This window comes from Panthera pardus, unplaced genomic scaffold, assembly GCF_024362965.1.
Source record: "Panthera pardus isolate Hobbes unplaced genomic scaffold, ASM2436296v1 HiC_scaffold_18, whole genome shotgun sequence".
Lineage (NCBI taxonomy): Eukaryota > Metazoa > Chordata > Mammalia > Carnivora > Felidae > Panthera > Panthera pardus.
In genome coordinates this window covers 22,835,473-22,850,899 of record NW_026526743.1, presented here as the reverse complement: position 1 = coordinate 22,850,899, position 15,427 = coordinate 22,835,473, and positions in this window count along the sequence as shown.

Below are 15,427 nucleotides of genomic sequence, written 5' to 3'. Positions count from 1 at the left end.
AAGAGTCGGACTCTTAACTGACTGAGCCACCCAGGCGCCCCAAACCCAGATGGACTTCTGACTCAGTTGCCTCAGCTGCCCACGTTAATGGCCAAGCAGAGGAGGGGGACTCAGTTCCAGGCCTACTTGCTGTTTCTTCAGCCTCCACTATCCTGTGCAAGATGTTCAGCATCATTTTAAAATTTATGAGGCATATAAAAATGCCAGAAAAATGACCCACCCTCAAGATTTAAAACTATCAACAGAATCGGCTTTTTACACTTGATCTTAGCCAAAAGGCTGAGAAGCGATAACAGAATCGGCTTTTTGATACCCAGTGAAAATCTTTCAATATTTTTAGTTTATTTTAATAAAAAGACTTTTTCAGACAAACGGAAGCTGAGAGAATGTGTTACCAGCAAACCTTCATAGGAAGACAAGTGAAAGAAAGTTTTTTAGGCAAAAGGAATATAGCATATATATTTGAGGAGAGGACTGCTTTACTTGAAGATGGATATGTAAGCATTAGGGAAATGATTAAATGAAATTTTAAGAAGAAGCATAAATGATCAGTAATAAAGAAAGGTATAATAGAAAATACTCAAGCCAAGAGTTGGCAGAAAAAAAAAAAAAAAAGAGAGGAGAAAAAAGAAGAACAAAGACCAAACGGAATAAATAGAAAATAAGTGGATGGTGGATTTAAACCCAATTATATAAATAATTACATTAGATACAAATGATCTAAATAAGTTTACTAAAAGATAGAGATTGTCAGATTGGATAAAAAAGCAAGACCTAACTATATGCTGTCTGCAAATAAATCCATTTTAAATGCACAGCACAAGGTAAACTAAAGAAGGTTAATGAAAAAGAGTGTAAAAAGTATACCAGTATGTTTCCAGATTCCACATTGTAAGTTTCCTTAAGAAATTACCACTGGGGCACATGGGTGGCTTAGTCAGTTAAGCGTCCGACTCTTTTATTTTTTTAAATAATTTTTAAAAACATTTTTTAAGTTTATTTATTTATTATTGAGAGACAGAGAGAGAGAGAGAGAGAGAGAGAGAGAGAGAGAGAGAGAGAAAGCACAAGCTGGGGAGAGGCAGATAGAGAGGGAGACACAGAATCCGAAGCAGGCTCCAAGCTCTGAGCTGTTGGCAGAGTCGAACGTGGGGCTCGGACTCACAGACTGTGAGATCATCACCTGAGCCAAAGTCAGACACTTAACCGCCTGAGCCACCCAGGTGCCCCAAGTGTCCAACTCTTGATTGCAGCTTAGGTCATGATGTCATGGTTCATGAGTCCCACACCGGGTTCTGAGCTGGTAGTGTGGAGCCTACTTGGGATGTTTTCCCTCTCTCTCTCTGCCCCTCCCCTGCTCGTGCTCTCTCTGTCTCTCTCAAAATAAATAAACATTAAAAAAAAAAAAAAAGAAATTACCACTTACTGAGTTTTGGTATATTATCAAAGATTATCCACAATTATCTGAAAAAGCTATTAAAATACGTCTCCCTTTTGCAATTACATATCCTTGTGAGTCTAGATTTTCTTCATATTCTTCAACAGAAACAGCAGATGGAAGAAGATTGAAGGCAGAAATAGATCTGAGAATCCAATCGTCTGCTTTTAAGCCAGACATGACAGAGACTCGCAAAGCTGGAAAACCGTAAATTTAAAAAGCTAGTTTTTAATAAGAATATTTTATTTATGCTAACGTAATATGGGTTTATAATTGTTGCTTTTAAGTGAATTAATAAGCTTATATAAATTCTCTGTTTCAATTTATAGTAAATATCAACCAACCAATATAATACAACCAACCAACCAAAATAAATCAACAAAAACAAAAGGTCTTTGGTATCCTCGGTATTTTTAAGCATGTGAAGTGTCTGAGACCAATATATTTGAGAATGCTGCTCCATGGAAAAACAGAGATGGATGAGACAAAGGACCAGGAACAACTTACACTATTGTCAACATCTTCTTCAGCATCATCATCTACTGAATAATCAAATGATTCTGCTGTGCCAGGTCGTATCTTAAGCTCTTTACATGCATCACCTCATTTAATCCTCACATCCACTCCCTGAGATGGGTGTAATTGCTATCACCCCATTTTCCATATCAGGAAAGTGAGGCTCAGAAAGGTTTAGTAACTTCCGCAAGGTCCCACAGCTACCGAGGGGGTAGATCCCAGGTCTGTCTGATTCCAGGGTATCACTAACGCTCTGGTCTTAGAGTAGGAGATGGGCACCTGTGGAGTTAAAGGTAATACATGCTTCCCACTCATTCATTTATTCTTTGGTAAATATCAACATCAATGTATGCCTTCTGTGCCTTCAAAGAGCCTAACCTGCTTTGGATAAAACAGTTCAGATGAAACATATCCACAAGCACACACATACACATACCAAACCCTGGCATACATGGATAGCCTCATTTCTCTGGAAAAGAAAGGACCCTTTGGGGCGAGCTCCCTTCTCCGCAACCCTGGCAGTTACAAGGGCCCCCATTGTGATGTCTGGGCCCCCTCAGAACTAAAGGCCATCAAAACACTAACATCTGTGGTCCTGATTCGTTCTCGGACTCACCGTTTGCTGAGGAATGGGTTACTAAGGGGGCTAAAAAGATCTGGCCGGAGATGTTGTAGCCCCACCAATAAAAGGCCTGAGGTTCTCACGACAAGCCCCCTACGGCAGCTCTATTCAGTGCCTTGCTGCCAGGAGAGGCCCAAGCGGGGGTGGGGGGCAAGACCCTGCAAAGAAATACGCCCCACCCTAGGAATCAGGGCGCTAGCGACCACAGGCGTGTTCGCGTGGAATTGCAACACTTGCTTGAGGCCCGGGGACCTCAGCTCCCTCTAGAGAGGAGAACAGAGCTGGGAAACAACCGGCCTCCTCTGGAAACCCCTCTGGTTCCCAGGGCTGCGCACAGCTTTTCCCCCCGTACCTTGATGCTGTGTGGGTTCCCTGCTGCCTCGGGGCATGTACCTCGTCCCTGCTGTTCACCCTGCCCAGCACGGGAAGCCTCAGTGCAGAAAACTCAGCGGTGTCCCAAGAGACACTTTGCAGGTGGATGAGTGTTGTACAGGTGGGTCTTACCCTTCAGACCAGGCCTTTCCACGCGCAGTGAAAAAGAGATGATTTTATGTGCTCCACAGGAAGGCAGTTTTTGTCATTTTGTTTCGCCTTTTGCTTAACGACTACCATTGCAGCAGTAATGTTTCTTTTTGCTCCTTCTTCCTAAATACTGAATATCTAAAGTCGCCACTTCTTTTTTTTTATTATTTTTTTTAATGTTTATTCATTTCTAAGAGACAGAGAGAGAGAGACAGCACGAACAGGGGAGGGGCAGAGAGAGAGCGAGACACAGAATCGGAAGCAGGCTCCAGGCTCCGAGCTGTCAGCACAGAGCCCGACGTGGGGCTTGAACCCACGAGCCGTGAGATCATGACCTGAGCCGAAGTCGGATGTTTAACCGACTGAGCCACCCAAGCGCCCCATGAAATCGTCACTTCTAATAGATATGAAGGGTATGAAGAACTGTGTAGCCACCATCGTGCTTGAGAGAGAACACAATGGCTTGTCCCCACCTGTCTTCCAATCCCCATCTTGGTGAACGCGCTCCTGAATCTTGTGTCTCTTGGGGATGGCTCCTGAACATTACCTCAGCCAGATGGGGATCTACTTACTTCAGTTTGGGCTGTTCCTGATTTCTATAAATGGATTCCTACTCTATATATTCTATATGACTTTTCTTTCTTCAACAATTTAATACATTTTTTATCTGAGAGGTTATATGCTTTTACTGTGGGATTGGGTAAAAACATACATAACCAGTGCATAAGCTCATGATTTCATGGATATTATTGCTAAATTAAATCTTTACATTAAAAATATGAGCTGAGTTAGATAAAAATATCAAGTAAATATTAGTACAGGTGGCAAATGGATATGGCAGAAAAAATGATGACATTGGAATGTGAATTAAATTCAGGAAACATGGTTTTAAGTAAAGACAGATACATCTAAAATTGCTCTGGATTTTTGGAAAAATTGCTCTGTTGTCCTTTATAAGCCTAGGCTCCCTGTCACAAGCCCTAACCGGGCACGAGGAGAAGGCGTTTGGGTCTATGCTTACTCCTTTCTAGCTTCGGGCCACTTTCAGCCAGCCAGCTGGGTGGCTTCTTGCCTCTCTGGTCTCTGTTTCCTGCTGGGAATGCCCCCAAAGAATGGCCCTCCTCCCAGCTCCTCAGTGCATGGCCCCAGGGCCAGCCCGTGCAACCCACCTTAGATCAAACTTTCTTTCCTGGTCTCTGCTATCGGGGTCCACTCACCCTCAGGCGGGAGACTGCATTCACGGCTCCATCCTTTACCATTCTCTATATCCACGTCCTCTGCCAAGTAACTTTGCAGGGCTAACTGCATATGTGGGAGCACCTAGCTCCACTCTGTTCAGTGGCTGTGCTCCACCCAGAGCAGGAAACTCTTCCATGAGGGAATCAAGCATTTCCACATCTTCACAAACATGCCCCATAGCTGGGCCAGTATAACCCTGCCTAGCAGTGGGAAGAGGGGGCAGTGAGGGCAAATGGAGTCCTTTTTGCTCAGCCCAAGGAACAGAGGCGGCTAGCTCTGCTCCACAAACACCGTGGTCCCTCGCCACGCACTTCTCAGCAGACAGTCATGTCAGCGGGGACTGGAGCTGAGGCAGGACGAGAGCCTAGGGATGTGTTGTGTCCTGGGGATGCTGGGGGAGGCCTGGTGACATGTCCCTGCCCGGGACACAGAACCGGAATCCTCATGTCTGCCAAATTCTAGAGCCCTCTCTGTGTCACAGGTGGGTATTCTTTCTGGGCGACCCTCCAGCTCTCTGCCGGGCTCCTTGAAAATCACCCTCCTGATGTTAACATGGTCTTTCTGCCCAGGACGTCACGCCCCTGAGGGGGTTCAGCCTGTGCGTTGGGTGAGTTGAAGCTGACTTGTGTTATGGCTTCTCCTCTGCTGGGGCTCCACGTGAGCGCTTTATTTTGGCCACGCTTGTGCAGCCGTTTGGGTGTTCTGTCATGACTCTGCTCGTTTCTCCACAAGCAGAGGCAAAGTCACTTGCCAGGGTGGGAGCTTCTTGCTATTGTTCCACGTACCGGCTCTGTAAAGAAATGTGTGTGTTGTAGCACATTTTTGCCATATTATAGCCACCAAGCGTCCACTCCCTGGTCCCAATGGCATTGATTTCCTCCTGGCGAATATCCTCCCTCTCGCTGTGGGAACCAGAGGGGCCAAGGCCTCCCTCTCCCAGTCCTGGGACAACCGGACTTTGTCCTGGAACAGTGAGTTAGTGACGCAGGCACTGATGGGGCGGCTGGATGCTCCCATGCTTGCTCTCTCGGGCAGAGGCAGCAGTGGTTGCTGGCCAGGCTTGTGTCTGTGTGAGCCACGCTGGAGTGGCATTCCTTCTGTTCACTGTCCCCCATCCCGCTCCCTCCCCACTCAGCCCTGCTAACCCTTTAGATGAGTGTTACCTATGTTTAAACTTCATCCAAACGGACTTACACAGTATGTGCCCCTGGGTCTCCCTTCTCCCATCCAGTGTCATGTCAGTTCATATGGTATTTTCATCAGAGCTGCCTATATAACTTGTGGGACTCACTGCAAAATGAAAATGCAGGACCACTTGTTCAAAAATTAAGAATTTGAAGATGGTGACAATGGAGCATAAGTCCGGTCGAGGGCCCTTCGGAGTGCTGGTGGGACCATCACATGCTCCATGAAGCTGGCCCTGACTTCTGCTTGTCACCTATCTACTTGTGGGTCTTTGCGGGCAGAAGCTGGTCTGATGGGGACGGTGTGGCTGCCATGAGTGGAGTATGGGAAAGCCAGTGTTTCTTCAGGACTTTTATACCCTTAACCCATCCGAGTCTCACAGAGGCCTTGAGGACTGCAGGGCTGGTGATCAGTATAAGCCTCAGGCCACTTCACAGATGCAGAGCTCAAACTAAAGATGCCACAGGACCACCCAAGTCCCACTGCGAGTGCAGGGCCTGAGACTTGCCCCAGGGTCCTCTGGTTCCAGAGAGCCCCCTCTTGCCATTAAACCATGCCCAGCCTTGCTCGAGTCCCTGCTATGTGCCAAGTGCTGGATTCATGAGAAAGGGAAGAAATCCTCCTTGTCCAAAGGAATTTACAATCCAAGTGGAAAGCAAAGACAGGACTTACACACATGAAAAATTATTAACCAAAACATTTCTTCCTTCAAGGACAGGGGCTTATAGCTGCAAGAACTATGGGTGCTTTCTGTCTCTCCAAGCAAGAGGAAGGGGAGGTCTGTGGGAGGACAGGAGACTAAGGGCAGGCAGGTGTGGCCGTGACTCTGAAGACAGGGTCCCAGCCTGGCTCACACAATCTCAGTGCCTAGGACAGAGTGTGCTTAGCAGAGCTGGTCAAGGGCCAATCCCTGGATGTCCCAGGGGCGGAGGTGGGAGGGTCGGGCCCTCCGGTTCCCAAAGTGGGATGCAGGAAATTCACCCTCTGTGGTTCTAGAAATGTTCTATTTTCTTGATCTGGGAACTGGTTACGCAGGTATGCTGACTTCATGAAAATTCATCAAGCTATGCATAGGATTTATGCATTTTTCTGCAGGAACGTTGCACTTCAGTATCAGGTTAAGAGAAAATTTGTGAAAGGATCTGCATGTAGTTAAGGGAAATCTAGGGTGCTGTGTTTAACCCACTCTTGGGTGCTCAGAGAAGATTTCCTAGAAGAGGGTCTGAAAAATGTCCTGAGGGAGGGAGCAAACGGTGAGGGTGGGGCTGTTCCTGGCAAAGGGGATGCATGCCTGTGATTTGGGAGGTGAGCAATGCATGGCTGGGGAGAGCATGGGCTGGTGGGTAAGACTGGCTCTGCCTCAGAGCTTGAGGAGGTGGAGAGGACAAGAGACACAAAGGCTGGCCTGTGTGGGGCCTCCCAGGCCTGCCGAGTATGGGTTGCCATGAACGGTTGTGAGGGTTGTGAGCTTGAGACTCCAGTTGCAAGGGGTGGGGTAGATGGGGTGGGAAATGGGAGGTAAGAAGATGACCCTGAAAAGGCCACCAGACTTTGCTAAGTGAGCAGTGATGGCAGCTGGGCCTGGGAGAGTGTAGAATAGGGAATGAATCCCAGAGACCGCTTTTTCAAATGGTACGTTTGGGGGATATAACAAGCGACCACAAGTTCTTTGACATTTGTCCCATCAAGAGATGGAGTCTAATTGCCCATCTCTAGCGTGTGCGCTGGCCTCAGTGACTTGTTAGTGATGAAGCGGATGAGGCTGAAGTGATGCTCAGTGACTTCTGGAGCCGGACGAGATAAGGCAGTAAAACTCCCACCTGGCTCCCCTTCGGAAGCTGGCCACCATGCTGTAAGGAAGCCGGGGCCCCAGGCAGGCATTCCAGCTGGCCACTCTGCTGACGTCCTGAGAGCTGCCCAGCTGACCCTGCCTCCCTCCAGAACTGTGCCTTATGCCACTACGTTTGGGTGGTTTGTTGGCAGCAAGAAAATGGCTCCCTTGATCGTCGGGCAGAATCAGCAGGGGAGCTTAAAAAATTCCCAACGCCCAGGCCAGATCCAAGCATTAATATTCTTTGGGGCTCCCAGTGTTCAGCCAAGGTTGAGAACCATTACTGTAGACCAAACCTAAGGCTTGAGCAAGGGTTAGCTTCAGGAGATGGCTTCCCATTTCACCCCCTCCCCCTCACCCAGCTTCCTTTTGTCCTTTTGGTTCTTGTCCCCCCCACACCCCCCAACTCCCATTTCCCACTTTGGGCACATGAAAGTGAATCCTCTTATGCAGCAGGGAGGCTCCCAAGGCTGGGTGTGTTAATAGGATTGCCAGATAAAGTACAGGAGGCCCAGTTAGAGTTGAATTTCAGGTAAACAGTGAATTTGTTTTTAGTACACGTGTGTTCCAAATGGTACATGGCCACACTAGAAAATTATGTATTGTTATCTGAAATTCAAATTTTACTGAGTGTTCTATACTTTTATTTGTGAAATCTGGCAACCGGAAGCGTGAAGCTGGGTCAAGGTGATATTTGGGCTTCACCTGGGGACATCTGTAGATTCCTGAGTCCCTCAACAGCAGGGTAGGATACACCTCAGGAATCCTCAGGTCACTTCCCTTGTTAGAGGAAAGTGAGGCCCCAAAACAGGAAGTAATAAGCCCAAAACAGGCTGTCCTTGATTTGCATGATATTGTCTAACCAAACCCACGCATATTGGCAAATGTATCAACATTTGCATGCAGGTTTTTATGTCAACGTAGATTTTTAGATCTGCTGGGGGATGTCTGGGAATATGATTGCTGGGTTGTATGGTAAGTCTATGTTTAATTTTGTGCAAAATTACCAAACTGTCTTCCAGAGGGGCTGCACCATTTTACATTCTCACCAGCAATAAGAGAGAGTTCCTTTGCTCCATAGCTTAGCCAGCAGTTGGTGTTGTCTCTTGTTTGGATGGTAGCCATTCTAACAGGTATATAGTAGTGTCTCGTTGTTATTTTAATTTGCATTTCCCCATTGACAAATTATGTTGAGCATCTTTTTATATGCTTATTTGCCATCTGTATATCTTTGGTGAAATGTCCAGATCTTTTGCCCATTTTTAAATTGGGCTGTTTTCTTATTGTTGAGTTTTAAGAATTCTTTATATACTCTAGATACAAGTCCTTTTTCAGACATATTGTTTGCAAATATTTTCTCCCAGTCTGTAGTTTGTTTTTTTCTCAACCTCTTAACAGTATATTTTGCAAATGTTTTTAACTTTGATAAAGTACAATCCACCAATTTTTTCATTGCCAAAATCAAGGTCACACGGATTTTTTTTCTTATGTTTCCTTCTAGAAGTTTTATAGGTTTGTATTTTGCATTTAAGTCTGTGATCTATTATGAGTTAATTTTGTGCAAAATATGAGGTATGAATAGAGCTTTTTTTTTTTTTGCAAATAAACATCTAATTGTTCTAGCATCATTTATTAGAGAAACTATTCTTTCTCCACTGAACTGCCTTTGCACCTTTGTAAAAACTCAGTTGCTTACATTTGTACTTGACTATTTCCGGGCTCTCTATTTGCCCCATTGATGTGTGTCTATCTCTTTGCTATTATCACATTGTTGGGATTCCTGTAGCTTTACAGCACAATATACTACCATACACAATATACAGCACAATATATAATAGCATAGCTTTGAATTCAGGTATGTGAGTGTTTTTCGCTATGAGAGACCTACTTAAATGCACGTAAGAAGGTTGAAAGGAACCAGGGTCTTCTCAGATTGCTGCAGGCCAGCAGGTCACCTGCTGTCCCCAGAGTGGTACTGGGCTGAGTCAAGAGCAGCTGATCCTCTTGGGGGACCTGCTTTCAGCCTCATGGCCCAGCATCCCCGAAGCCTTCCGTGCCTTTGTATCACTCTCCACTCTCTGCAGGCCTGTCTCAGCGCCTCTGGCCCCAGCACTCTAGCTTACCCTCAACATGGGCCTCTCACAAACAACTGAGAGCTGTGTTTTTGGCTAGCACACAGTTTTGTTTTATTTCTTAAAGTTGAATTAGTTGCTGATATTTTCACATTGGGTGATTTCACAAAGAAGTCCAGAAATCTGGCTTCTCCTGGGCCTGAATCCCATGAGTCGGCTGGAGCTAAGTAGCAGTAGGTCCCTTGGGTGAACTGGATCTCTAGTCTGCCAGCCCCTCCAGCCCCCTTTGCTCAATTATGTAAGAGGGTCTGTCCCCTGCAGATCTCTAAGTGTATAATCTCTGGTCTCAGGCTTCAGGATTCCAGTCTGACAGAGACAGCCAAGCAGTACAGTCAGTTGAGACATCTACCCCACAGAAACTGGGCAGTGGAGTGTGGCAGCCAGGTCTTTGACCAGAGGAATTTAATGACCAAAGCCCAGCTGATATGCTTGAAAGCCACTGCAAAGGCCATGCTTCCCATCTTATCACTGGGCATGGTGGGTATACTAAGTCAGGCCTGTTCCTGGGAGGCAGAGGACTCCTTTGATGGCCATCTTCAGCATGAAGGCTCCTCAAACCAGCCTTGTTGAACTTTCCTTAGAACTGCATTGCAATCTTAGATGCTTCTCCCCAAATTTCCTTTCTTCCTTCACTTGGCCTCGAGACCTACACTATGGGCCAAAGTTCTTACAACTTATGGCCCCCCTCCCCATTTTCCCTCACAGGTGTTTCTCTTATAAATTTTGTACATGTTGGTCTTGTTCGGGCATCTGCTTCTCAGAAAACCAGGTCTAACACAGGGGTGGGCGTCACTCAGCAGGTATGAAAGAAGCAGATTCTTGGAGAAGGGGCTCTGGCTATGGTTAAGGCAGAGACCTTGACCAACAGGCTCACCCCACCCTGTCCTTTGCTGGTAAAATGATAGAATTAAATAGGACCACAAATCTCCCCAGTCCCATCGTAGCTTCTCTCTCCCCTCATACTGGTACCCTTCTGAGTCAGAAAGGCTCAGAGAAACCTCAGGGCCTGAGGTAGGCAGTGGAAGGGGGGTGCACAGCCATCAAGCCTAAAGTCCCAATTTGCCAACTAAATGACCCAACTAACCATCTTTACCAAACTCCTGTGAGTACACAAGGTGTCACAGACATTTGCTTGATTTTTGGTCACCCAGCATCCCTCCCTCCTCTTTTGGTACCGGTGCCTGAGTTTTGGGGGCATGTGGGGCTGGGCGTCAGTCCAGCTTTTGCTGTTTTTCAGCCCCATGATTGGTTCAGGACCGGGCATGTGACCTAGTTCAGAGAGAATGAGATGCCCTGAGGCTTTTGCTGGGAAAACTGGGAGACTGATGCTTCTCTTTCTTACTCAGAGCAGGCAGAGGTCCCCTCCTGACCCTAGAAGTTGGGACTCTGGAGCTCCCAGACACCTGAGAATGATGTAGATGCAGTAAAAGGCAGGGCCCTGAGAAGAGAAAGCAAGCTCCGTTGTTGTTGTTTAGGACTCTTAATCAAGCCCAGCTGAAAGCTGAACCACTCCTGAACTTTTCAGAGTTGAGAGCCAATAAATTGTCTTTTAAATGAAGGCAGTTTGCAACAGATTTGCAGCTTAATAAATTCTAATTGACATAGGCATTTGATCATCCACTAAATGGGTCATTTAGGACTCTCATCTTTCTTCTTCTGGTATTATCACTTGAGGGTCGGCTAACTTCTACATCAGGGAAAAAGTAGGTTAAAAGAATTTTTTTTTGAAAAGGTGAGGAATATCCAGGCTCCTGGGGGCCAGCAGCTCTTGTTGAAGGGCTGGAGCTTGCAGTGGGCATTTGAGGCTTTGCCTGTATAGCTTCCTCTCCTATGTTTTCAGATGTTCTCTGGGGAGACACCTTCTCCTACCCATACTCGTTATGTTTAGAATGGAGTTGGTCCATTCCTTCCTCTTGGGCTCTAGGCGTGGGCAATTAAGCCAGCCAATTTAGGAGGAAAGAGGTACCTTCTTCCTCCTGAGATTGCTCAATAAGTACAATGATGATTAGGAATGTTGGGAGCCTCCACGTGTAAGGAAACTTCAGAGGAAAGCTGATGCAGAAGAAAGCGCAAAGAAGAGGAGAAAGACCTATCCGTGATGCTCCTGGGTGTAGCCTTATCTGAAACTAACTTTCTGTAACTGAACTTTTCAGTTACATGAGGAAACAAAGCCCGTTGTTTTTTTTTTTTTTCTTTCAGTGGGAAAATATAACATAAAATATATTATTTTAGCCATCTTTATACAATTCAGTGGCATTGGGTACATTCGCAATGTTGTGTAACATTTAACCAATGTTGTGTCACCACTCGTTCTAGAACTTTTATTACTCCCAACAGAAAAATTCTGTAACCATTAGGCAATGGCCCCCCTCTCCCATCCCCCAACCAGGTCTTGGTGACTTCTAATCTAATTTATGTCTCCATCAATCGACCTGCTTGCTTTAGGTACTTCATATAAGTGGAATAATACAATATTTTTACCTTTGCATCTGGTTTATTTCACTTGGGTTTTCATAATTTCATATTAATTTTATATTACTTTATGCTTTCAAGGCTCATCAATGTTGTAGCATGGATCAGAACTTAATTCCTCTTTATGATGACTGAGTAACGTTCATATGCATATATATACGCACAAAATATATACACACACCACATTTTGTTTATCCACTTATCTGTTGAGGGAAACTTGGATTTTTTTCACTTTTTGGCTGCTGTGAGTAATGCTGCTACGAACACAGATGTATTTGTTTGAGTATTTGTTTTTGGTTCTTTGGGGTATATGTCGAGGAGTGAAACTATTTGTTCATACGATCTTTTTGAGAAATTGCCAAACTTTCCCACGGCAGCTATAGCATTTTACATTCCCACCAGCAATGAAAGAGTGTTCCAATTTCTCTACATGCTTGCCAACACTTGTTATTTCCTCTTTCCTTCCTTTCTTCTTTCCCTCCCTCCCTCCCTTTCCTCATCCACGTCGTCCTCCTTCTTCTTCATATTCGTCCTAGAGGCCATGAAACAGTATCTCATTGTGGTTTAGACTTGCATTCCCTAATGGTTAGGGTCATTGAGCAACTTTTCACGTGTCTATTGGACATTTGTACATCTTTTTTCGAGAATTGTCTTTTCAAGTCCTTTCCTCATTTTTGAATTGTTTTCTTTTTTGTTGTTGTGGTCGAGTTGTAGGAGATATATCTTTCTATGTATCTATATATAAATATAAATATATATAATAAATATATATAAATATAGAAATAGAGATAGATAAATATAGAGTTAGATATTCTTCATATTAAACCCTCATAAGACACATGATTTGTAAATATTTCTTCCTTGTGTTATATTTCCATTCTCTTGAAAGTGTCATTTGATGCATAAAAGTTTTTAATAAGTTTTAATGAAGTCAAATATACTTATATTTTTCTTTTGCTGCCTGTGCTTTTAGTGTCATATTTAAGAAATTGCCAATTCCGAAATCATGAAGATTTTCCCTTATGACTTCTTCTAAGAGTTTTAAAGTTTTAGGTCTTTTGTTTAGGTCTGATTGATTTTGAGTTAATTTTTGTATATGGTATAAGGTAAGGGATCAATGTCATCGCATTGCATGTGGATATCCAGTGTCCTTAGTACTATTTGTTGATGTGACTGTTCTTTACCTATTGAATGATCTTGGAACTCTTGTCAAAAATCAATTCACCATATATGGGAGGGTTCATTTTGGGGCTATTCATTCAATTCCATTAGTCAATGTGTTTATCCTTACGCTAGTAACAGTGTTTTGATTAACATAGATTTGAAGTAAGTTTTGAAATCAGGAAGTGTGAGACTTTTCCAACTTTGATCTTCCTCAAGATTGTTTCAACTATTGAGGGTCCCTTGTAATTCCACATAAATTTTAGGATGGGTTTTTGTACTTCTGCAAAATATGACACTGGGATTCGATAGGGATTGCTTCAAATCTATAGACTGCTTTTAGGAGCACTGTTTATTAATCTGCTTGGGCTGCTATCACAAAATACCACAAAATGGGTGGTTTAAGCAATAGGAATTTATTTTCTCATAGTTTGGGAAGTTAGAAGTCCATGATCAAGGTAATGATCAAGCAAGTTCAGTTTCTGGTAAAAGATTTTTTCCTAACTTATAGATGACAGCTTTTCACTGTGTCCTCACTTGGCCTTTCCTTAGTGTGTGTGTGGAGAGAATGAGTTTTCTGGTGTCTCTTCTTATAAGGACACTGATCCTATTGGATCAGGCTTTATTATTTTTATTTTTTAAATTTTTTAATGTTTATTTATTTTTGAGAGAGAGAGACAGAGTGCAAGCAGGGGAGGGGAAGAGAGGGAGACACAGAATTCAAAGCAGGCTTCTGGCTCTGAGCTGTCAGCACAGAGCCCAACATGGGGCTCAAACCCACAAACCATGAGATCATGACCTGAGCCAAAGTCAGGCGCTTAACCAACTGAGCCACCCAGGCACCCCACAGGACTTATTTTTATTATGTCACTTAACCTTAATTACTTCCACAAAGGACCTATCTCCAAATATAGTATATTGAAGGTTAGAGCTTCAACATATGAATTTTGGGGAAACATTCCATCCATAACAGTTCTCCTCTTAGCATTATTAAGTCTTCCAACCCATGAACGTAAATATCTTTCCATTTATTTGTGTTTTCTTTAATTTATTGCAAGAATGTCTTGTAGTTTTTAGTGCACAATTTTTTATGCCTCCTTAGTTTAATTCATTACTAAATATTTTTTATGCTAGTACAAGTGAGATTTTTAAAAATTTCCCTTTCAGATTGTTCATTGCTAGTGTATAGAAATGTAACTGATGTTCGTGTGTTGATTTTGTATCCAGTGACTTTGTTGACTTTGTTGCTCTAAGCTATTTTTTGTGTGTAGATTCTTTATGGTTTTCTATATATAAAATCATATCATCTACTGAAAGAAATAATTTTTTTGTTCTCTTCCAATTTGGCTTCCTTTTATTTCTTTATCTTGCTTAATTGCTTTGGCTAGAACTTCCAATACTATGTTAAATAGAAGTGGTAAAAGCAAACATCTCTTTCTTGTTCCTGATCTTAGAGGAAAAACTTTGGCTTTTACCCTTGAGTATGTTACCTATGCGTTTTTCATATATGGCCTTTATAATGCTGAGGTTTCTTTCTATTACTAGTTTATTGGTTTTTTTAGTCATGAAAAGGTGTTGGGTTTTATCAAGGGCTATTTCTGCATCAATTTGGATTATCATGTGTTTTGTTTTCCTTTGTTCGATTAATGTGGTGTATTACATTGGTTGATTTTCATATGGTGAAACAACTTTGTATTCCTGGGATAAATTCTGCATAGTCATGGTATATAATCTTTATAATATGCTGTTGAACTTGTGTGTTCATATTTTGTTGAGGATTTTTGCATTTATATTCATAAGGACTTTAGCCTATTGTTTTCCTTTTTTCCCCCAATATTTATTTATTTTGAGAGAGAGAGAGAGAGAGAGAGAGTGACGAGGGGGTGCAGAGAGAGAGGAAAGAGAGAATCCCAGGAGAGCCTGACATGGGGCTCTATCCCACAGATGATGGGGCTCTATCCCCAGATCATGACCTGAACTGAAACCAAGAGTAGAACACTTAACCCACTGAACCACCCAGGCACCCTTATAGTTTTCTTTCTTCCAGTGTCTTAGTGACCTCATAGAATGCATTCCTTCTTCAATGTTTTGGAAAAGTTTAAGCAGAATTGATGACTATTTTTTAAATGTTTTGTAGAATTCACCTTTGAAACCATTTGTTCTGTATTTTTCTTTGTTGGTAGGATTAATGATTCATTCTCCTTACTTGTTAATAGCCTTTTTATAATTTTCTATTTTTCCTTGAGTTAGTTTTGTTTGTATTTTTCTAGGAATTTTCCCATTTCATGTAGACTTATCCAATTTGTTGC